Source organism: Myodes glareolus, chromosome 5 (genome assembly GCF_982192425.1).
Source record: "Myodes glareolus chromosome 5, mMyoGla1.1, whole genome shotgun sequence".
NCBI lineage: Eukaryota > Metazoa > Chordata > Mammalia > Rodentia > Cricetidae > Myodes > Myodes glareolus.
The window spans coordinates 87,407,823-87,432,905 of NC_142030.1; the positions used below are offsets into that span (position 1 = coordinate 87,407,823).

At 46.8% G+C, this 25,083-nt stretch overlaps 1 long non-coding RNA gene across 3 annotated transcripts; it reads right to left on the minus strand.

The window, feature by feature from the left end:
- Positions 1-1,796: 1,796 nt before the first annotated feature.
- LOC125398230 (uncharacterized) lies at positions 1,797-5,816 on the minus strand. Of its 3 annotated transcripts, none has more exons than XR_015001412.2 (3): positions 5,583-5,816; positions 4,801-5,004; positions 1,797-3,930 (listed from the first exon to the last, which is right to left on the minus strand). It is a non-coding gene; the product is annotated as an uncharacterized LOC125398230 (long non-coding RNA). The 3 variants fall into 3 exon arrangements; XR_015737925.1 differs by having other exon boundaries at positions 4,801-5,001; positions 5,583-5,812; XR_015001413.2 differs by lacking the exon at positions 5,583-5,816 and adding an exon at positions 5,115-5,364 and having other exon boundaries at positions 4,801-5,001.
- Between the last annotated feature and the right edge of the window lie 19,267 nt (positions 5,817-25,083).

Sequence of the window (25,083 nt, forward strand, 5' to 3'; positions counted from 1 at the left end):
ACTTCCCACTGAGCCATCTCCCCAGCCCCCTCCACCACTGTATTTCTTAAAGCACCGTGTGTAAAGACTGAGATAATATACGCAATGTGAGCGGGCAGTAAACTAAAGACCTCAGTAAACCTTTCTTTCATGCAGCACACACTCGCTGACCAGCATTATGTGGCAGGCCTTGCAGAGGAGCTAGGCAGGAAATGCCAAAGCAAAGACATCAGTGAGTTGTAGGTAACATTGTTCTTTCAGCAGGAGAGGAGCTTCCAGTCAGGGAAATGCTCATTCAGCGTCACCTCCAGCCACGCCCTACTCTCCCCTCCTCAACTCCCTGGCCTCCTCTCTCTTCCCAGACTCCCCTAGCTCTGAATCTTTTCGTTCATTCTTTTAATCACCTTGATTCTTCCCCCACCATTTAGCAGCCTAGTCAAACCCCCAAAATGGCTGTCGGATGCCTTGCCTCCAGACGGTCTACCGACCCCTCCTCTTCTAGAACATGGCGCACTGGTGCCTCAGAGCTCAGTCCCTTGATGGCTCTTATCACTCAGCGAGGACTCCTTCTATCATCTCTTCTATCATTCTCGGGCTCTAATTATTTACGTGCTGGTGGTTTCCTACATGAGTCACCACCTCAGGCCTCCCGTCTCCACTCGCTGGTCTCCATGGATACTGTTACTGAGTGGATACAGGTGGGCCTGAACGCTGGGCGTTCTTCCCGAACCAAACGCTTAAAGCCAGAACTAGAGTCAGGCCTTGATTTCTCCTTTCCTCCCAGTTCCACCCCAGCCAAGGATAACACCTCCGAGTTCCGACTTCAGGCCCGGAAGCTGCCCTACGTTGTCAGGAGCCCTGGCAGAAGCCGGCACTTTTTTAGACTTCTACAGTGTCTCGTTTTCTTGTTTTCTTTTGGTGGTGGTGTTGGGGAAGGATGGTTGTTTCTGTTTAGTTTGTTTTAAATAGGGTCTCAGCGGCTGGAGAGATGGCTCAGCAGTCAAGAGCACTGGCTGCTCTTTCAGAGGACCTGGGTTCCATTCCCAGCACCCTTATGGTGGCTCACAACCGTCCATAACTCTAGTTCTAGGAGATCTGACATCCTTCTCTAGCCACACACAGACATATATGCAGGCAAATCATTCACACACATAAAACAACAATTAATAAACCTTTTTTAAAAAATTAAATAGGGTTTTACTCTGTAGCCTAGGGTGACCTGGAGTTCATTAACAATCCTCCTGCCTCCGCTTCTCAGGTTTAGGCATACTAGGGATGAGCCACTATGCCTGCCTTCTCACAGTAATCAGAGGAGAGAGAGAGAAAGAGAGAGAGAGAGAGAGAGAGAGAGAGAGAGAGAGAGAGAGAGAGAATGCATGTGGGGGTGGGGGCGCTGTGCATGGAGGCCAGAGGCCAGAGGAGGCCATCAGGTGACATTCTCCAGCACTCTTAGGAATCTCCAGCTGAACCTGAGGCTTGACACTTTGTAAGCTGGATGGCCAGCAAGCACCTGCCCACCCGCCACCCCCATTCACCCCCCTCTGTCCCCCAGCACTGGGATTACAGTACACACAGCTCTTCCCAGCTTTGTATGTGGGTATAGGGATTTGAACTCAGGACCCCATGTTATGAGACAAACACTCTTACCCACTGAGACAAGTCCGCACACCCAGTGCAGTCGTTTGACCTCTGTCGTGTTGTGTCCTCCCAGTGTGTTCAGAAGGGGGATGGATAGAATGGACTCACTCCTGCAGGCGGTCCTCTGAGTCCACAAGTATGCGGAGGCACAGCTGTGCATGCCCCCTCCCACATACACGTGGTTTTTTAAATATTTATTTATTGTATGTATGTAAGAGCTGCTTTGCTTGCATACATATCTTTGTACCTCATGCATGCCTGGGGTCCAATCACTTCTCACAGTAACTGAATGAAGAAAGAAATGAAAAGAACATGGCTGCTCCTAGGTATGGTGGAGGAGAAGGGTTATTGTGGGTAAAAGGGAAAGCGTGGGCAGAGGCAGGGACATAGGGACATGGAGGTGGGGAGGGGGGGAGTCGGGGGTAAACATGACCCTGAACCATGTGAGGAGAGAGGGGAGGGGAAGAAAGAGGAGAGAGAACCAGGTATCGCAGCCAAGAGAGCAAAAGGTAAAAAAATAAAAATAAAAAATAAAAAAGCAGGGGAGAATAGTACATGACAGGGAAGGTAACCACAATGGCAGGATTATAATATGAGGGCAGCCCTGACCTTGGGCTGGAGAGTTGGTGATGGGTGGTTATGCCAGCCATACCCTGCAAAATGTTAGAGACTAAGGGATTCTGGGAGAACCTGATGGCCAGGTCCACTTTGATAGGTTAAATAGACACCTCAGTTTATTTGTGCCATTGGACTGTCTGGACCTGGAGTTATGGCGGTCACCAGCCACATGTGGGTCCTGGGAGCTGAACTCAGGTGCCCTACAAGAACAAAAAATGTTCTTAACCACTGAGTCATCTCTCTAGCCCTTCATAAATGTTATTAAAGTTTTTAAAAAATACCAAATCCCTAAAATGGTGCTAAACAGTGGGGCAGGGGGACAGTTCCGGACAGAGCCCTTACTCAGCATGTGTAATTTCTGGCTTCAGGTCATAGCACAGGAAACCAGTCACCAACCAGCCCGACTCGCAACCTCTCGGGCCTCACCTTCTCTCCACCTCATTCACCCAGCTCAACACTTCTGCCCTTCCTAGGCTTTGCCAGAGGCAATGTCTTCTCTTCCTGGGGCTACGTCCCTCCATCACTTCCGAGGGCTGCTGTGGTCATGGTTCCTCCCCAGCTTTTGGCCCAGGCCGCAGAGCATCCCCAGTCCCCTGAACCTCCCCACTGCTCAGCCTCTGGGGAAGTGGAAACAGAAAACTCACTCTGCAGGCTGGAACTACAGCTCAGGTGTGCTGTGCCACCCTGCTGGGTAACTCTGATCCCCGTCCTGCCTCAGGAAAGTCCCTGTTCTCTCCTGAGCACACCTGGCCCCTTCCAGGTCTAGTCACAGGTAGAATAACAAATAGAAGTTAGTTTAGGGGGCTGGAGTTTGTCTTTAGTTTTCTTTCTTTTTTTTATTTTACATTTATATTAGTGAAGGGTGTGTGGGGTATTTTCATGGCAAGGTGTGGGCATCAGCAGATAGCAGAAATCAGTACTCTCTTCCCACTGTGTGGGTTCCAGGGACAGACCGTGGGAAGTCAGGCCGGGCAGTAGGTGCCTCTACCTGCTGAGCCATCTTACTGGCCCTGCCTTTGTGTTTTAAAAGCCCAACTCTCTGATATCCATCAATATAGCTAGGTAAAGACCATGATGGATGGCTAAGTCTTTTCATTTTCATATGTGTATTATTCACAGGGAACTTTTTGAAATCTTTCTGAGTCTCTCCATGCCAGACACACACACACACACGCATGCACGCACGCACGCAGCTTTTCTGCCCTCTCTTCCCACCCTACCCCACCTCTTTCCCCTTCATTGTTCACAGGGTAAGCAAGAACTTCAGTCAGTGACATTCTTCCTGCACTTAGCATGGTTTGCTGGTGACTAGTCTCTTTTATGAGTGTGGAGGCAGCCTCCAGAGCGCTTAGTCACAAGGTGCTCTTCCCCACTCAGATTCCCACTCTTCGCCAACTCCAAGCACTGTGGGAATGCTCAGCTGCTCGGAGATCCTGAAGAACAACAGTTCCTCCATGACAGGGCACAGTAAGGATGGAGCGAGACACAAAGCGCCCAGCAGTTGCTGGCACACAGGATGTAGACACCCATCATCCGTCACAGGCACTGGTTGGTCCAAGGACTGCAGTTCTCAGTAAGCAGCGCATGGAGAGATCAATTGTTCCCACGACTCCCAAAGCAGGCTGGATTCAGGAAGGGCTGCTGCTCTTCTAACTTGTGGAAGGCACAGTGTTGACTGAGCTCCCTGCCTTCCACCTGGGGGAGCCCCAAAGGGTTAGGGAGAAAATAAAACACTTCTATGTTATAAAAATAATACACTCGTTCTAAATACAAATTTCCCAGTCTTTCTTTCTTTGTTTCTTCTCGAGACACAGTTTCTCTGTGTAGCCCTGGACATCCTGGAACTCACTTTGGAGGTCAGACTGGCCTCAAACTCAAGAGAGCCGCCTGCCTCTACCTCCAAGTGCAAAAATTAAAGAAAGGAATGAGCCTCCCCTCCCAGCCAGATTGCTCAATTCGGCGCTCTTATCTATGCTCTCTACAGTCTCAACAATTCCTACAAACCTGATTCTAAGGAAACTGTAGCTTCCTGCTCTATCTCCCCACCCCACCCCCGCCCTGCCGCTGCCCAGTGCCCTGTACAGTAGTGATGTCTCCAGTCCATTCAACACTTCCTCCATTAATACAGCAGTAACAGCTCCAGTCCACTCAAGGACATGTTCAAAATAGAAAAACTGACTTCCTAAAACTTGAGCTGATTAATACCTGGTTTATCCTTGCATTTTTTTTCTTTCTTACTAGCTTTTTAAAACAAAACTGAGAATCTTAACTGAATCTTTTAAATAACAGTAGAGATTGTCTCACCTCCACACACCGCAAGCCGGTGCTTTGACATTCATATTTATTTTCATTTTCTAGGGATGTATGGGCGTTTGGCCGGCACGTTTGTTTGCGCAGCACATGCGTGCCGTATGCCAGCACAGGCCAGAAGACTTTGCCCAGTCCCCTGGAACTGGAGCTACAGCTGTGAGCCCCACAGTGTGGGTGCTGGGAATTGAACCCAGGTGCTCTTAAGTGCTGAACCATCTCCAGCCCCAGGAAGGAACACTGTTCACCAACACTCACCAGATATAGATATGCCCTGTCTCCTCTGAGTCTTCTCATCCATATTCAGATGCACCAGACCAGTCGCGGCCCGCACCGTGGTGCTCCGCGGGGCTCTTCCGGAGTGAAAGTTTCTGACCCTGAGAGGACTCTGACTCAGCACATCGAAATCGTAGGCTTCAGATTCAGGGGATGGGAGCCTTCCTCCCCTTTTTTCAAGATCTGCTGAGAAAACAACAAAATGAGATTTTTTTTTTTTTTAAAGTTTGGAAGGTCAAAGAATTTAAACATGTGACCCCGCTAAACTAGAGAAAGCTAGGACGAAGAAGGCTCACATAAACATCATTCTCTCGGATTGCTGCGCTTAATTCCGTATTAGCATTTAAATTGCCACAGTAGGACCTGGGAAAATACTGCAGGAAGCAAAAGGCAGGTGGGAAGGCTGGTGCGGGCTGCTCCTGTTCTCGCCCGTTTGGAGTCCTTTATCCCCTAGCAGACCTCGGAGAAAGCACTGAGAACGCTCTCTCTCTCTCTCTCTCTCTCTCTCTCTCTCTCTCTCTCTCTCTCTCTCTCTCTCTCTCTCTCTCTCTCTCTCTCTCTCTCTCTCTCTCTCTCTCTTAATCAAAAACGCTGAGAAGTTTCTCCGTGTGGCGCGCCTGCTCCTTGAGTGGTCTGTGGACCTGGACTCCCAACCTTGCTGACTCTGAAAGCCGCGGGGGCACAGCTCGGAAGGGTACATTTATCATTCCGAATTCTGATTCAGGAGTTTCGGGACAGCGACCAGTAATCCGTAAAATACTCACCAGGTGATTCCGGCACACACTGTGGGCTTGGGATTTGACTAGCGGTGAACCAGCCCAGCGGTGAAGTGCTTGGGCAAAGTCGGAGGTTAATATTTCGGCGAGGCCTTGAACACCAAAGCACGTGCCAATAATATTTTCCGCTGGCTAAACTCTTAGACTCCCCCATGAGGGCTGGTGGAATGAATCGGTGGGTAAAGGTGCTTGCTGCCAAGCCTGAAAAAAGGCGGTTTAGTCCCTGGGCACCTACATGGTGGGAAAAGAGCACCGACTCCGATAAATTGTCCTCTAACCTTCAGGTATTGTGCCCCCCCCCCCCCACATACATCAACAAAATAGGCAAATATAAAAATGGAAGCTTTTTTTTTTTTTTTTTTTTTTTGAGACAGGGTCTCACTATGTAGCCTTGTGGCCGGCCTAGAACTCACTACATAGACCAGGCTGGTTCCTAACTCATACACCTGCCTCTGCCTCCCAACTGCTGGAATTAAAAGCATGTGCCACCATGTCCAGCTCAAAAACTTTTTTCTTTGAAGAGAAACTGGAGATGTGAGATGCAGTGACTCCCACCTTTAATCCAGCACACAGGAAACAGAGTCAGTCTGAGCTGCAGGCCAGCTTGGTCTACATAGTAAGTTCCAGGCCAACCAGGGCATATAGCTGAGTCCCTACCTAAAGGAAATAAATAAATAAAAATTAAAAATCCAGGTTAGGGGAGTCTGGAGAAATGTGATCGGTTCCTAGCAGTACCCTCGTCTGACTGCTAACAACCGCCTCTAAGCTCACAGACAGTGTAGTCACGGGCACAAACCCATGCACAGACACAAACATATACACATAAATGAAAATACGTATTTAAAGACAAAAAAAATCCCCAATGGAATCCTAACTTTAAGGTTATTGTAGAATAGGACCTTGCTTTCCCAGTTCCTGTTTTTAGCTATGAGTCACACATATTTTGTGCCTGTGACAAAGACTCTTCGCCAGGCCTGTGTTTGCTGACTTCCCTCCTTTAGTTCACTCCCGTAATCTTCTCAGCCACCAAGCCCTGCAAGAAGCTACTATTATCCCATGAGAGATAAGGACACAGAGGCTGGGGGAAACGCTCCAGGAAGTAAAACAAAACAAGGGGGTCTCCTGCTATATACTGATTCCTGGTAGCAGTACTGACCCAGCATGCGTGAGGCCCTGGTTGAGATCCTCAGCCCTAAATAAGCCAGGTGTGGTGACATATACCTGCTATCCCAGCACCAGGGAGACAGAAGAGTCAAGACTTCAAGATCATCCCCATTGCCAGTTTTAGGCCACCTGAAATACATAAGACCTTGTCTCAATAAAAAAGAATAAATTAATAGCTGGGCAGTGGTGACGCACGCCTTTAATCCCAGCACTTGGGAAGCAGAGACGGATCTCAATGAGTTCAAGATCAGCCTGGTCTACAAAGCGGGTTCCAGGACAGCTAGAGCTAGGGCAGTTACAAAGAGAAACCCTGCCTCAAATAGATAGATAGATAGGTAGGTAGATAGATAGATAGATAAGAAAGAAACCCAAACCTACTAACAACAGAAAAATCTTCACCATCTTCATACGTTCAACAAATAACTGAGCACACTGGACAGCATGCCAAGTGTAGACAGATGGCTCTGGACCTTAGAAGGCTTTACTGGATGCCTCACGGGCCAAGGAGAGGCAAGGACATTTTCTTGGATCTGTTCCCTTTAGCTATCTCATCATCTCCAGGAGGATGCTCTTGGGTAAATGTTCACATCTCCTCCTCAGATTCAGATATATGTTCTCTTGAATGATGGCTCAGAACGATAAGGGGAACCCGGACAGGGAGTAGCAATCTGGTATGCTCTCTGAACGCTGCTGCAGAGGCCGAATGTGGAAGGACCAGAGAGAGTCCACTAAGCAGAAAGAAAGCACATTGTGGGACCCTGCCAGCGTGTGGAGGGTCTTCTAACAAGAGACTGGCAAGGCTTGGGTGTAGCTGGGCATGTGGGGCAGTGGATGAAGGTAGGGGCCAGGAGCAGACCCAGCCGGGTACGGTTCACTACACAAGGGCATAAAGACGCAAAAGGGGGACCAAGAATGGCAGTCCTGAAGAGACAAGACTAATGCCAGACTAAGGCCTGCTACCTGGGAGCTTTGGAGGCCGCTGGGTTGCCTGGCAGTTAGGTGAGCCTCTAACTTCTCTAAAACCTCACCTTGTTTATTTGCTATGGAAGGAATCTGCCTCCTGAGTCACTGTGTAAACAAAATGTGGTCAGGCTCCTGGGTACAAGATTCTCTGGAACAGGCAGTGACGACAACATGGTGGCCGAGGAGCTGCAGGCTGAGAGCGAACCAGAAGAGAATGTAGACTGGCTCCCAGGTTTCTAAGCAGGTAGGTGAAGGCCCACTTCACCAGTCCAGCCTGAGGCACCGGAAGAGGAGCTGACTTGGAAGAAGTGGCATGAGTTCGTTTTCACAGAGTTGTACAAAATTTCTAACTCCCGAAGATAGTTAGAAATGCAGACGAGAAGAGGTCAGACGTACACATTTAGGACTTAACCACGATCCCATCTGAACCTTGGGGTGGGGGGTGGGGGGCAGTGGAACACCAATCCACAGGGCACACGCAGAGGAAGCAGAATGGTGATTGCTTTGTCCAGAATGAAAAGTTCTATCTCAAGGCTGTCAGGAACAGAGAGAGCCACTGAACAGTGAGTTGCATGCCAGGCACGACCTTGGGGCCTGAATCCAGAACACAAAGGCCATCTATAGAAAGTTCTCGTTGTCATCGGGGAAAGAATCAGCCGGTGGACCTCACATGCTGAGCACTGGGAAGCACCTATGAGAGAAGGGGGCAGAGAGAAGAAATGCTGAATACCTGGGGGCCGGTACCCACACTATCCCTGGGGGTCAGGCAGCGTTTGAGCTGACATCTGAGATTAGGGGACCATTAACTGAGGGCTTATGACATGCAAGGCTCCCATAAGCCTTTCAAGTGTGTTCCTAGTTAATCCTAACCACCCAGTGAGGTAGGGATTGTCATTATCCCCACCTTAGAAATACCAGGACCGATCTAGAGCTGCTGAGCTCCTTGCCCAACAGCTAGCCAGGCTGGGGAAAGCGCCTTTGGCCCGAGCAGGCCAGGTGCAGACAGAACCCAAGCTCACACACTGCCCTGCGAGCAATAAATGTTTAAAACAAGTTCACCCTGGAACACTATCTGGACATATTAGCAGTGCTGGGTAGGATTACTTCCAGGGTCGTGGCTTCATAGAGAATTGAGCAAAACGCGGAGTTACAAATACCAGCTTCATTATCTTTCCTTCAGGGACCTGGGGACAATGAGCGCCATCTGTGACACTCTGGGTTTCTTGTTTTTTTGATTTTTTTTTTTTAATCTGTAAGACAGGTCTAATACACTACCCAAAGACGATCCTGGGGAGAAAAAGATATCACCCCACGTGCCACAGTCTCTGGCACACAGCAATACCTTCAGAGGTTGGTCTGTCTGGGGACAGTCTCCATCACAGATAATATATCATGACTTCAGAAAATGCTAGGCTCAGCAGGGTAGTGGTGGCAGCTGCCCTGCATGCCTTTAATCCCAGCACTCAGGAAGCAGATTTCTCAGTTTGAGGCCAGCATGGTCCACCGAGTTCCACGGCAGCCAGGGCTACACAGAGAAACCCTGTCTCGGGAAAAACAAAACTCTAATGTCCGTCTGAACAGCTCAGTGGTAGAGCACTGTCATAACGTGTGTTTGGCTCTGGGTTTGATCTATCCCCTGCATGAAAATAGCAACCTGAACCTCCAGGTAAGCAGAGCCTAGACTATGAGGGCCATGCCAGCTGGCAGTCTACAAACTGGGATCCTGAGAGGAAAACCCCTAGTCATCTTACAGTCCGAAGGCAATTCGTCTTATCTGGGAGAATTTGCTCAGAGACTCCACAGGCCAGGCCAGCCGTGTTTATTCACTGACACTCACTTCCTCCTCCTACAGCAGCCCGGCAGACAGGACAGGCCGCTCCTGGCTTCTACCTTTCTGGCCTTGACCTTCCTTGGCTAGACAACTGAAGTGCTGTCCTTCAAGAGGCAGAAACAAAACAGAGAGATAAAAGCTAGCCGGCTAGCAGCAAGGCAAGATCCCTAGGTGCTGTGTGGCAAATGCTGTGGATCTGTGGGACCCCCTCCCCTCGATTATGAAGAGGGGCTGCCTCACCTCACGCACCAGATAACATCGGCCCTAGGAGTACAGCCGAGCTTGCCTCTGGCTCCCACAGCCTCCACCTCTCTCCCTGCTGACCACCCAGCCACAAGGGCTGCTCTGTTCTTCAGCACACTGAGGCCATTCCGCGGGAGGCGTCTGCACTTGCTCAGGCTCAGAAACACTTCTGGTGTGAATGAGCCTCACACTGCTGCTCGCGGGAGGAAAAGAATCTTTGAAAGCCTTCCTTGAACCCGGTCCTTTATGTTCCCACCTGGACTGGCTCACATCCTCTGCCACCAACACGCCCAGACCCCACTTCACATAACTGAGATATTTCACTTTGGCATACTTAAAACTGTGGAAAACTGTCTTGTTCAGATTTTTGGGTTTTTTTTGTTGTTGTTGTTTTGTTTTTGTTTTTTTACAGGTGTCTTTTTTACCCATCTCCTCCTGCAATTAAAAGATGTACGTTCCTGGGATTGGAGAGAAGGCTCGGTGGTTAAGAACACTGGCTGCTCTTCCAAAAGACCCATGTTTAAATCCCAGCACCCACATGGCTCACAACTGTCTGTAGCTCCAGTTCCAGGGCTTCTGACAGACTCACACAGACATACATGCAGGCAAATACAAATGATCATAACTTTTTAAAAAAAAATTTTAAAAAAACCCTGTAAGCTCCAATAACTGTAAACTACAGGAAAAGATGTTGTCTTTCCTGTTTGCCCTTACATTCCCAGCACCTGGCTGGAAGTAAAGGGCTCAATAAATATTTATTGAATCAATAAAGGAATGTAGAAGAACATGATCAAATTGCAGAGGCAAAAAGTGAGACGTGAGTTTGGGAAAACAGTGGCCCACTCATTCTGGTCCAGCTGGGCATGGATAGATGAGGTGAAACAGGATGCCTACGAAGGACCTGGCACACTGTGGACCACGGAGAAAGTAAGAGTCATTGGGTACAGCTGGGCCTACAATGTATTGGCCCAGTTACTGAACAAGGCACAATGGGCAATCCAAAAAAGCCCAAGAAAAGTCATTCGCTATTCCAGCACCGATGAAAACTAAGCTGTCCGATGGAGCATGCCAAGCTATTTAGAGAGCTGGTTCCAAACAGTTAAAAAGCCAAGGATGTCGGCTGGTAATGGTGGTGCTCACCTTTAATCCCAGCACTCAGGTCTTTGGGAGTTTGAGGCCAGCCTGGTCTACAGAGCAAGTTCCACTACCTAGAGAGACCCTGCCTCAAAAACGAACAAATGACATCTTTTAAAAGTTAAATGTGCATGTTCAGGATGAACAGCTCTGCACCTAAAGAGCCACAGGAATGACTGGCTGTAGCAGTCACATGTGCACCTATAACACAAGCATCGCCCACAGCAGTAAGATTTAAGTAACCACATGTCTACTGATGAGTGGCCTGATTAGTAAAATGTATTATACCATGAACCAAATAGCAACGGCCTATGTGGACATGTGCATATGCGCATATAGAAACAGGATAAATGTTAACAATGTTAAAAGGAAGCTAAGAACCAGGTGTAGCAGTGCATACCTGTAAGTTAGCACTTGGGCCGTAGACACAGGGGATGTGTTCAGAAGTTCAAGGCCAACCTGGACCACATGAAGCCCAGTCTTATATAGAGAGAGAGCTATTACAAAGTAATAGGTATATATGAAATCATTCCTATATATACTCAAACCCATTTGACAACTTATTGACCATGAATGTGTATGTATATATATATGTGTGTGCATATATATATATATATGATATTTACAAGGACACATCAAAATCAAATTGTACATGGGCTCTGAGAAGCGGGTACAGCTGATTATATCATTGAAAGAGCTGAAAAACAAAGTTCTTTTTCAGAAATGTTTTCTGTATCCACGACACAGTAATAATGAGCAAGAAAATCACAATTCAAAAAAGACTGGGGGACTGTGAGACAGATCATTGAATCATTCCTGATGGCCTGACAGATTATTGATCAGTCCTGATGGCCTGAGTTTGAGCCAGGGACCTACAAGATGGAAGGAAGGAACCACCTTCCATATGTTGTCCTCTGAGTCTCCATTTCCATACCATGGTGTATATATATGTGTGTGCGTGTGTGTGTGTGTGTGTGTGTGTGTGTGTGTGTGCGCGCGCGTGCGCGCGTGCACTGCTATTGAAAATATCTTGGGAAACTGAAGAGAGAAATAGTTAATCTCAAGTACTTTCTTTTCTCTCTCTCTCTCTCTCTCTCTCGGTTTGGGTTTTTGTTTGGTTGGTTGGTTGTTTTGTTTTGTTTCATTTTCTGAGACTGGGTTTCTCTGTGTAACCCTGGCTGTCCTGGAACCTACTCTGTAGACCAGGCTGGCCTCCCTGCCTCTGCCTCCTAAGTGCCAGAACTAAAGACATACATCACCATGCCTAACTCAATCAATATTTTTATTTTTTATTTTATTCTTGTATGTGTGTGAGTACTTTGCCTGCAAGCATATATGTGTACCACATGTACACAGGGCCCACTGAGATGACGAGAAGGCACTGGATGCCCTGGAACTGGAGTAACAGACGGTTGCAAGCTGCCATGTGGGTGCTGGGAATTGAACCTGGGACCTCTGGAAGAGCAGCAAATGTTCTTAACTGCTAAGCCCCGCCAATCAATTGATGTTTAGCTTTCCTTAGAGACTTTACTTATTCATCAATGTATGCATTTGTTTGTCTTAGTTATTTTATTTCATTTTATGTGCATGGGTTTTTTGATTGCATGTATACATGTGCACCTCATGCATGCCTGGTGCCCAAGGAGGACAGAAGAGGCACTGAAGTTACAGAAGGTCAGGGGCCACCATGTGGGTGCTAGAAATTGAACTAGGGTCCTCTGGAAGAGCAGCCAGTGCTCTCAACCACCGAGTGATATATAGCACCAGCCCCAAATTTATTTATTTTAAAGACACGATTTTACCGCGGAATCCAGGCTGGCCTCCAGTCTCCCAAATTCTAGGATTCCAAGAGTACACCACCACCCGCTAAAGTCCTGGAGTGTTCATCTTGTCCCTTGGGCTTATTTACGACAAATGGAAAAGTCCAAGCCCAGTGTAGATACAGATGTCAGTCTCCCTCTAGAAAAGTCGGGTTGTCACTGCGTATGTGCCACGTGCCTGGTACAGATTTTAATACAGACTTCCAAAGCACCTGGAGGTCTGATATCTGATCTCCAATTAACCACGCTATACTAAGACGCTCAGTATCTAGCACAAACCAGTAGCCCAAACCCAAATTTACACAGCTCAAAGTAAACTTTCAAACAGAAACCTCTACTTTGAGATCAGCACTCCCATTCCTACGTAAGGTTTATCACCTTCCCATTATCAAAAATGTCGTTTATTCTTAGTACAATACACCCCTTGAATTGTCCTGGGATTTACATGTTTGCACAGCACTTTCCTATCCGTTTATAATGTGTTCTGCAGCTCTTGAAAAGTCCACAGTCTCAGCTCTTCTCTGGAGAGAAACACGGGAGTCTGGGTGCCTGGGTCAGGGTGACTCAGGCAGAGTCAATATTGGAGCTCTGAACCCTGGGCCCTGGAGTCCAGGTTCTCAGGCCTTCTGGCTCTGGCTAATCCCACAGCGCTTCTCTCTGAAAGGGCTGTGATTCTTGGAGGTTCTGAGGACCGAATGTCGGTCTGCAAAATGCTTTCCCATTCAAAATAGCAGTCAGAAATAAACAGCCTGCAAGTTGGCAGTTAAGAATATCTGACTTTAAAGGTCTTATTCTCCATCTGTCCCTTCTGCAAACGCATAGCTAAATTGTGTTGGTACAACCGAACAATTTCTATAATTAATGTAACTTGGTTAATGATTTTTTTTTTTAAAAGAGCCTGTAGGAGAGTCTAAAGCCTTCGCTTTTTTGTGTGTTTGTTCAAGTTAGTGTTATCTTGGACACCTGAGCCTCTGACAGCCACAGGCTGGCCTATGGGTACTGACCTCGGAAAGCCAACAGTTAGGACTGTGTATATAAGGATTTAAGAGATTATTTTACCAGAATACAGTTACTGTGTAGTCATTGGCATGAATGGCATGTCTTCCCATTAACAAACTGAAGAACTTACAAGCGCCTAAAATTAAATGGAGGCTTATAAAAAATTAATAAATAGGTCAAAACAGTCAGGTTACTGATAAAATTGGGTATCTTTAGTTAAAAAAAAAACACTAAGATTTCTGAGAATGTCTTTGATGTAGTCTTTAAAACACATTTACAGCTGGGATGTGGTGCACACCTTTATCTCCGTGAGTGAGAGGCCACTCTAGTCTATATGCCGAGTTCCAGGACAGTCATAATTACACAGTGAAACACTGTCTCAGCAACAACAAAACAACCAAAAAAAAAAATCCACATTCATATTTATTTTATTATCCAACATTTCTTATTCTAATTTTTTCTTTTAATTAAAACTAAAGACCCAGGTTAGGGGGCCCATACCTGTAATACACTCAGGAGGATCAAGAGTTCAAAGCTACTCTTGGCTATATAGCAAGTTTCAAGTGAGACCTTGTTTCAAAACAAATAAGCAAATAAAAAAATAAATAAAAAATAAATGTAGAAAGAGCTAAACAACTTTGAGCCACAAAGATGGCTCAAAGCAAAACCAAGCTGAAGCTAACCTGGCAGATAAAAACCCAATACAGTATTCTTTTTCCGGGCTGCCTTCCTTCATGCCTTATTTTATTCCCCTACAAAATTAAACTTGTTGGTAGCTGGGTAGCCCTTGTGACGTACACTGGAAAGGCTAAAACTGGAGGATCCCTGAGAGTTTACGGCTAGCCTGGGCTATCTAACTAGACCCAACCTCAAACAACCACAAAAAAGAATAATGTTTTACACAGCAGCTAATGTGGCCCACGAAAATGACAAAAGCTACCATTATTACCAGGTCCTTTTATTATTTATTTATTTTGAGACAGGGTCTTTCTTCGTGGCTCTGGCTGTCCTAGAACTCACTGATCTCCCATCCTGCTTCCACTTCCAGAGCACTGTGATTACAGGCAAGTGTCACTGTGCCTGGTTGACTGGTTTTTGCAGTTCTTGGGATTGAACCCAGGACTTCATGCATGCTACAGAGGCAAGCTACCTACTCAGCTCCATCTCCAATCCCAGCAGGTACTTTCTTATCTACTTATTCAATTCATTTTTAGACAACATCTCATGCACCCCAAACTGGCCTCAAACTTGCTTTTCGGCCAAGGATGACCTTGAACTTCTGATCCCCACTTCTGCACAGGAGGTATAAAACCTTTTTTAGGCACTAGGCTTTGCCAACCTGAGCCTTGGACCCTAAAAGGCCTTTTCTTGAGCAAACAAGCAAAATTAAGACTGTGCACAAAGGAAAGCTATAAAAATGTTTTATTTTCTACATTTATTTATAGGTTTTAACCTCCAATGTATTCACTAATTAAAACACTGTAAATCTTTTCCTAGCACTAAGATAGCCATTAGCTGACAAAGCACCGAAACATGAGTCAGCCAGAGCAGACAGAAGCCCATCTTCATCCCGTCCATTTCTCGTGCCAAGGTCGGTATCACGTAATTCTTGAAATTTTCACTATGAATGAATAGCCGTTTTGTAAGGATTATCTATTCAGGCAGAAAAGATGGGGGGAGGGGATGAACACAAGAAACAATTCCCTATTCAACTGGCACCGAGGACGTTCCCGAGTATGAGATGCCTTGTTTGCATTTTGTTTTTGTTTCTCTTACCTACCTCAGGCCTGGGATCCAAGCAGAGAAATACATCTTGTGAGATTTTTCTAGAGTCCCGGTGCTGATGATGGAAACCCCCGATGCTGGACCCAGCTTTACTTTACAGCCTGGCCGACAGAAGCCAGGAGCTGTCTGTTTGCATTTCAACACCCTTCTTTTGTTTTCCGTCCCTCAAAAGGCTCCACCAGTCCAAACAGCAGGTACAGCGGTTGGGTCAATCGAATGACCCTAGAATACTCCGGAGAGAAATTGGCAAACAGTGTGGCTATTTTTCTAAAATGCGGCCAACCACTCACTTCCTCTGCTAAACCTCACCAAGCTCAAGTGGGACCCATCCTGTTAAAAATTTACCTCAGGTTGTTCTTCCTTCTCTCTGTGCCTCAGCCAGGGTAGAGATGGGGGGGGCAGTTCTAAGTCCTGGAATCTCTCTGGGGTAAGTACCATTACTCTAATGAGATGTTCACAGGAATTTACAGGTCTCCCAGCACCTCTGTGATTTCACAGAAGCTGCTCACGAAGCAAGAGAAAGGTGTGTCGAAGAGAGAAGAGACCTGGGGAGGCTGGGTAAAGGCCCAGTTATGTAGCCATCTCTGGGCTAGTGGCTAAGTCCCATCTTAACCACTCCGAGGACTGCAGTCGGATTCCAGGACGTGCCCCAGAGGATGGCTTCCCAAGAGACTTAAATAAAAGTCTGCACAGCTAATTTCTCCTGTTCAGATGGAAGGTCAGCATTGGGGAGAACAGCCTGTGAGGATGGGCCCCAGAGACACAGATCAGAGATTCCAGAGGCCGCGAGTTTGTTTCCTCAAGTTCTTAGGTACACAGCTGTGCTGTGCCAGGCCTGGAGACCGAGGTAGCCCCTAGGACTCCCAATCCTAAATTCTTAGGTTCTTGGTTCCCAGACTTGTTGCACAGGCTCTGCGGTGAGAGAGTGTCACAGGGAATTCTAATCCTTAGTGGCCTAGTTAGGCTTACTATAGATGTGATGAAACACTGTGACCAAAAACAACTCGGGGAGGAAGGGGTTAATTTGGCTTAAACATCACACTGTTGTCCTTCCTTGAAGAAAGTCAGGACAGAAACTCAAGCAGGGCAGGAACTGGTACAGATGTCAGGGAGGGATGCTGTTTACTGGCTTGCTCCTCATGGCTTACTCAGCCTGCTTTTTTTTTTTTTTTTTTTTTTTTTTTACACAGAACCCAGGATCACCTGCCCGGGGTGGCCCCACCCACAGTGGGCTGGGCCCTTCCCATTAATCACTAATTAAGAAAATGCTCTACAGTTTTGCCTACAGCCTGATCTTTTGGAGTCATTTTGTCAATAAGGGCTCCCTCCTCTCTGATGACTCTAGCCTGTGTCAAGTTGGCATGAAATTAGCCGGCACACTTGGCAAGTCAGCCTATAAGGAAGATGTGGTCAAAGAGCTCCCTGGCCGTCACCGGTGGATGGCTCTGACCACCTGAAGTGTCTCTCCTTCCAACTTGTGCAGTGAACAACTTGGAATGTTCTAGACAGGTTGGAGACACCAGCCTGTAGATCTTTTACCCCAGTTGGACGTCTGCTTCCTCTCACTTTCCTACGTTTCATTTAGACTCCACGGTGGTCTGTTGCTGTGATACCCTCTGCCAATCCTTAAACTCCCCCACTTCATATTTTCTACAGCTCTGTCTAGACAGCAACTCCAGCCCTGGAGTCATCCAGCCATCTCTTCTCCCCTTCCTTGCTTGCCTTCAGTCAGGCCCTGCCTAGCATGGTGGGCAGGGTCATGGTCACTTGGCCATCACACCAACAACTGTGTCGTGTTTCTCTTTAATTCTTGTTTGTTTGTTTATTTGTTTATTGTTTTAAAGACAGGGTTTCTCTGTGACAGCTCTGGCTTTGTAGACCCAGGCTGGCCTTGAACTCACAGAGAGATAGGCTTGCCTTAGGACCCAGCTTGGTACACACCTGCCACAGGCCCTATAGACCAACAGGAAGGTAAACCTGAGTCTCAGTTTACCCTAAGACAACACCTGATTTCCAGAAAGACCACAAACTGAGACCACCCACACTCCACCCAGAAACAGACCACCCAAAGGAAATTCCTAACGTTCCAACCATTGTAGATAGGATCACCTGCCAGCACACACCCATCGCTTTTCACCAAGACACCCCTAAACAAAGTCAGCCAATCAGGAATTCTGAACCTCAAAAACCCCTCTGCTATTATAAAAACCCCCACCCTAACTGTGCTCAGGGCTCTCTGATATAGCCAATACATTGGGCACATGGAGAATCCGAGTCCACATACTTGTGTAAGAATAAAGGTTCTTTGCTTTTACAGACGGGACTCATCTCCTTGTTGGTTTTGGGGGGCTTTGCAGATCTTGGTATAACAGTCTCTGCCTCCCAAGTACTGGGATTAAAGGCATGCGCCACCATCACCCACTTCTCTTGAACTCTTTGCAGTGGCTATTTCAAACCTTCTCCCCACCGCCAAATCTCTAAGACACCCACCTCTGCTTCAGCTCCTGATGCTTAGGAGACATCTCCATCACCACAACTGTCTTCCCTCCTGGCCTTTGCTCTGAGATCAACTCTCCCATCTGGGTTCTGCCTCCCCACCTTGACTGTCACCCTCACAACACATTGTCACCTTTCATCACACAGTACATTAATTCCATGAGAAATTCTCCTAATTCTACCTTCAGACTATCTGCCAAACCTAGCAACTTCCCCTCAGCAAAGGAGATACAGTCACCTCTAGGCCTTGGTCTCTGCTTTGAACAGTGCCCCTCCCGGGTTATCCTTGGCAATGACCTTCTGCAAAGGTCACATCTCGGGCTTCTCCTCTGCTCAGAACCCTCACGTGACTTTCTACTTAGCAGAGGAGAAGCTGAGTCTCTCTCTCCCCATCCCCCAGACTTGACTGCACTGTTGCATGAGAACTTTCGGTCATGGTAGAAAATGACGTGTGCCCATCTTCCCAGCCGGCAGCTGACCACCGGAAGTGTGCTCATGTGTCTACGGAAGGGAATGCTTCTCTTGTGTGTTGAGACAGTCTCATGAACCCCACGCAAGCCTCCAATTCTCTCCATAGCCAAAGCTGACCTTGAACTTCTTTAGCTTTTGTTTGTCTTCTTTTGTTTTGTTTTTGTGATGTGGTTTCTCTGCAGATCTCTGGCTGGTCTCGAGCTCACAGAAATCTGCCACATTCTGGGCCCAGGAGTTTCTTATCCTCCGTGTAGCGGGATCACCACACTCGGGTTTATACAGTCCTAAGGGTCAAATCCTGGGCTTTGTGGATGCTGGACGAGTACTCCACCAACTGAGCAACATACCCAGCCCGATTCTTCGCTTTTCAGCTGACTGACATTAACCGAGTTACCATGCTACAAAGCCCAGCTCCATGTGGTTAACTCCCGTCTCCCTACACCCGCTTGCCTAAGCCTACATTACCCTGCACAAACTACAGCATCGCCTGGCATGCTTTCCTCATGGCTCAAAAATCCAAGCTGGGGCTGGAGATGTGGTAGAGTTCTTGCCTAGCGCGCATGCGGCCCTAAGTCCACTCCAGTGGCAGATGAATTAATGAAGGAGTGGCAAAGACATTTTTCATCTTCATCTACAAGGCTTTATGTAACCCGGAGACTCCACCCATCTCTGACGTCAGTCCCTACTCCACTCTCTTCCACGGGCACTCCTGTTTAGCGACAACACCGCCCTGCTTGGTGGAGTGCAGCACTCGGCACTCATTCCGGCGCCTTGGGCCATTGCTTCAGCTCTTCTCTCTCCTCGGAACATTCTCTGCCCAGTGTTGACAGGGACTGATCAGTGCTCCCTTACTTCCTCCAGGCCGACCCCACCCTACCCAAACTGAAAACTGTCAAAGCGAGCACCTTCCTACCCTCATCCCATCCATGGGCTCTGCCTAGTCACTTGTCTCTCTCCCGGATAGTGTATCTTTGTTTGCATACCGTCTGTCTCCTGGGCAAGCGTAGAATTTACAAAAATACTAACACCCAAGATAGCCTCCCGCACAGAACAGGCATATAAGAACAACAAGAAAGCTTTAGTTAATGGACGGAAGCATAGCTTCCTGATGTAATGACTTCTAACGAGTCTCCACTTGGGCCTGGGACCGAGCGTGTTTCTGCAGCTGCTCCCTGGGATGAAGGCGAGAGCGGGTTCCCTAAAGGCAGTGCCCTCGCTTGCACAAGGGCAGCACCACCTCAGCTCTGTTAGCTCCTGCCAGCGCTGGCTGCATCCTTCTCACTCGTGCAAACAGAATCAATTACTCAGGCTCAACGGCAGGCGCGCTCTTCACCTTGCTCCTCATGGTGGGGTCCTCACAGCCAGCAGGCGGCTTTCTAAGGGCAGCCGTGAAGAGGCACTAAGTGACCACACAGCTTCCCCATTCGCCTTTTCTTTCTCATCTGTGCATCCCAGTCCCTTTTTACAACATTGCCATTAAGGTTTCAAAATGCCGTGCTAGATACTCAGGCCAGCATTTGGAAATTACGCCCCTGAGAGTGCCACTATCTAGTCTAAACTTTTTACAGTCGGCGAATAAAATGTGCTAAGTTAACTTCCTCCTAACCTGCTAGACAAAATACAGGCTACTTTCCCCCTTTCTCGTATTTTACATGTTAATGAGGAGCAGTCAGTTCAAGCCATGGGGAGTAAAAATAATTTGCGTCATTAGTTCTAATTATGTACCCCGTGAAAGCTTCTGCTGGAAATGTCAAAACACACACATCCGTTATTTTCAAATCCTGTTGCTTTCTGTTGGTAGCTCACAGAGGCACCACCGGGTAGAGAAATGACATCTTTGGCTCCAAAAACAAACAAACAAATGCGCAATCGTAGTCACCAGCAGAAGTGTAGAGCCGTGAGGACTCCTGTGCCTTTTTGCTTGTCGGCTACAGGTGACAGGTAAAGCTATTTGCTGCACAGAACAGACACTGACACAGATGGCAAAGATCAAGGCTCCCTGAGTCCCCTGCAGACAATGTGGCCTCACCCACACCCCGGTGATCATCCTTCAACAGCGAGCTGTGTGAGTGTGTGTGTGTGCATGTGTGTGTGTGTGTGTGTGTGTGTGTGAAAGAGAGAGAGACAGAGACAGAAACAGAATGAATCTCCATTGATATGTCTGTCATGACACCATTCACTTATGAATTGCAAATTACATTTCAAAATGACTTCTCTCAAAATACCCAGACACCTGACCACAGACGGCCAGCCTAATGCTAAAATAGGCACCTTGATCAGCTCAGCCTATGACTTCAGCCACGCAGCTGCATCTGACCATGCAATAGATATCTTTGCCAAAAGAAGTATGATCAACTCTGGGAGCTGGTCACACACTTGGGATTGGTCCAAACTTTGCAGGAGTGATGGCTCTGTTGTTTGGAGCGTCTCAGGGCCAGGACACTTTTCTCAATGATCTGGCTCTATATAATGAAAGCAAATAGGAGAGAATCAGACATGCCCAGAACTTCTCCCTGCCTAATATGGGAATAGCAACTAACCGTCAAGATGTTAGCATCGGCTCACAGCTGATGACTCACCTTTAAAGTCGTACAAAAGAAAATGAGGCCAAAGCATTTACAAGACAATTTGTAATGTGTATCAGGAGTCATAAAGATGTTTCCTCCTGTCCCCTTGACAGAGTCACCTTACTGAAACCCAAAATATAATGCAAATGAAAATGTGTTTGATATAAAATCTGAGTCAATCCAAGTACTCAATAATAAGAAAAATGGAAATTATGGTGATTTCCTAAAGAAATGTTACACAGTCATTACAAATTAATTAGGAAACTGTCACCATATAGAAAAACACCAAGGATGATGTTAGATGCAGAATATAAATTATATAGTCAAATGCATTTTACCATTGCAATCATGTTCAAATATATCTGTATGAAACAACAGGGGTGTGAGTCTTTCCTATACTTCTATAGCTTTTTAAAATGTCAATCTATCATTTTAATTTTGTCTTTGTTTTTGTTTTTCGAGACAGGGTTTTTCTGTGTAGCTTTCGAGCCTGTCTTGGAACTCCCTCTGTAGACCAGGCTGGCCTTGAACTCACAGAGATCCTCCTGCCTCTGCCTCCTAAGTGCTGGGATTAAAGGCATGCATCACCACTGCCTGGTTTCATTTTAATATTTTTTAAAAGAATAAGAAACTAGGAAGGTAGCAATCCCGAAAGCTGGGCACACAGTAGTCCTAGTTCTCTGAAGGCTGTGCTGGGAGGCCCAGGAGTCTGGATTACAGACAAACACCATGTCTCAGAAACAAACCAGAGAGAGTGAGCAAGATAGAGACAGAAAGAGAGAAAGAGAGAGAGAGGTTATATACAATGCTTCATATCCCCCTCTATTTAAAGTGTTTAATGAGTGTGGGGACCTTGTGAGGCCTTTGACAGTTAGCAGAATGAGTACTTAGCTTTTCCTCTGTCCTCATGACTTCCCAGGATGCAGTGGGCAGGTAGGGTGCACTGCACTTCCTGCACCCGCTCCTGTTTCTCTGGATGGCACACCAGTTTCCTGGACTAGACGTTGGGCCCTCTGCTAAATAAAGGTAGGAAATCACACCAGTGTGAGATCTTTGTTTTGATGTTTGCTTCTCCAAAAAGATTTACACACACATGCACATACACACGCGTGCGTGTGCACACACACACATGCACACACACACACAAACATGCACACACAAATATGCACACACGCACACAGAGTATGCTGTGGGTCCTGGGCTCCACTCTCCACAGGGAGATGAAGATAACGAGGTGGCAGTTACTGGATTTGACCCTGGCTTTCAGTTCTGCCTCCACATATTCCTTGTGTTTTTGTGTCACAGAAGCGTAAATAGGGAAAAGAATGAACGTCTACTACAGATTTGCTTCACTGTCCACGGACCAAAACATTGGTAAGAGCTGAGAGGTGGGCTAAGGAGATGGCCCAGCAGCTGCAGTGCTTGCTATAGGAGAGACATCCAGAGTTTGACAGCAGAAAAAGAGAATGAGTCCCATAAAGTCTTCTGACTTCCCCTTGCATGTAACGGTATGCACATAGGAGTTCATATGACTATCACATCCGTGACACAGTACGCACACATGTGCTCATGTGATTATCACACGCATGACACGGCACGCACATATGTGCTTGTGTGACCACATGCATGGCATGGTATGCACACGTGTGCTGATGCGACTATCACATGTGTGTCATAGCATGCACACAGGGTGCTCATGTGACTATCACATGCATGATATGGTATGCACACAGGTGCTCATGTGATTATCACAAGCATGTCATAGCATGCACGCAGGTGCCCATGTGACTATCACATGTATGTCATAGCATGCACGCAGGTGCTCATGTGACTATCACATGCATGACATGATATGCACACAGGTGCTCATGTGACTATCACATGCATGATATGGTATGCACACAGGTGCTCATGTGATTATCAAAAGCATGTCACAGTATGCACACAGGTGCTCACATACAAACACACAACAATAATATATTTTTTTAAAAGAATTCAGGTGTGTAGGTCAGCACAGCCCTGGATGAGTGAATTCTTAGCCAACTCCTTGATCACTTCCACATGTCATTAAGTAATAAGAAATGAAAAAAACCCTACTGCTTTCATTATTAATATATATAAACTATACTGTTTAAAATGCATGTCGATAATTATTTGAAGAGAAAAAATTAATTTTACAGGATAAAAAAATCTCTCAAGCTCTTTCCCAGTCATCATACCAATGTTCCTTAAAAATTGCAGAGCCCTTGGGTCAAGGAGACAGTCAAGTTGGCTTTCAGCAGAGAATGTGCTGCTCTGCGCGAAAATGGCCACTTAAGCAAGAATGTGGAAATGATTTATCTCCCCGTGGTAGAGTCACAACTGCACATCCGTCAGGAGCCGTGCTCCTCAACACAGCAAAGCACTCAGGGGCCAGAGAGCTGGGGACCTAACACACTAGAATTACCTTAATAAAAGTTAAATTACCCACATCCCAAAGAATGAAAAGCCGCTGACAACAATAATGTTTAAATTAAGCACAGCAGAACATAAAGCACTTCTGTGTCCACCGCATAAACGGTGTCTTCCAGAGGTGGTGGCAGGAAGCAGCGGGATGAGCCGTGTGTTAGGGCTGAGGCAGGAGGAGAGAGAAAGGAGCCGTGGGCCTGATCAGAGGCCGCTGTTTAGCTTTATCACGGTAGTGTTCCCAGAAAGGCTCTTGGATGAATGGATGGATGGATGGATGGATGGATGGATGGATGGATGGATGGATGGATGCACAAATAAAGTATCAACATTCACCAATGACAGCGCAGTTTTTGGGTGAAATTAAAGAGCCATGCAAACTTACCTTATCAGAGAAGTGGGGATGTTTACCACATATTGCATTTAGGTAATGGTAGTCTAGTTCAGGACTCCATACTTAGGATGTGGCTAAGACCATCCTAAAAGATCATGTCTGAAAAGTCACCCCACCCTATTATTTGAATCCCTCCCTCTCTTCCTTTGTAGCGCTTATCACCGTCCAGTCTCCTTGTTGGTCGCCTTCCGTCTGGCTACTCTCACCAGAATGTCCTTTCCAGGAGGGCAGGAACCTAGACCGCCTGTTTCCTCTCTGACCCCAGCACCTGACACGGTGCCTGCTACCTAGAAGAGATCCAGAGTCTTGAAAATGAATGAATGAAGTTGGGCGGTGATGCACACTTTTAATCCCAGCACTGGGGAGGCAGAGGAAGATGGCTCTCCATCCTGGTCTACAGAGTGAGTTCCAGGATAACCAGGGCTACACAGAGGAACCCTGTCTCAAGACAAACAAACAAACAAACAAACAGAAAACAAAAACTGAAAGAAACAAAATGAACAAATGATTGAACAAACAGGAAGCCCAATGACAGTGTTCATAGGTATTTTTGACTTCAGGACAGCGAAAACATCTCCAGCTGCCACTCCGTTACATGCAGTACAGGATGGGGTGTTTGGTTATTGTTCTTTTGAGTCTGGATTTCCTTCTGTAGTCCAGCCTAGCCTAGAACTACGCGGCTCAGGAAAATTTAAACTTAGAGCAATTCTCCTGCCGCATTCCCGCCACTTGCTGTGAGTCCGGCTGTGAGACACCATAGCCGGCTCTGGGTAATTTATGTGTTTTTACTTTGTTGTTCTTGTTTGAGGTACTGAGGCAAGCAGTCTTCCTCTGGCTGGGCTCCATCCCCAGCCCCTCAGAATTCTGTTTTTAAATAAGATTTGATGAAAGGCTTTCTAAGTAATTGACATATTACTCATGGATGAGTGATCCAAGGTCTCGCATTCCACATAGTTAAGTCCTTGACAGTTCAAAGATCAAACTGCTGTCAATCTAAGGGAAGTCCTCTTTTTCTTAAAATGCGTCTTTAAAATTCAGATGCTAAATGTCAGTAATAGTAATGTATGACTATAGCAGCACTCGAAAAGCTGAGGCAGGAGGATTGCTGCAAATTTCAGTCTGGCCTGGGCAACAGTGTGAGACTCTGTCTAAAAAAAAAAAACTAAAAGAAAGAAAG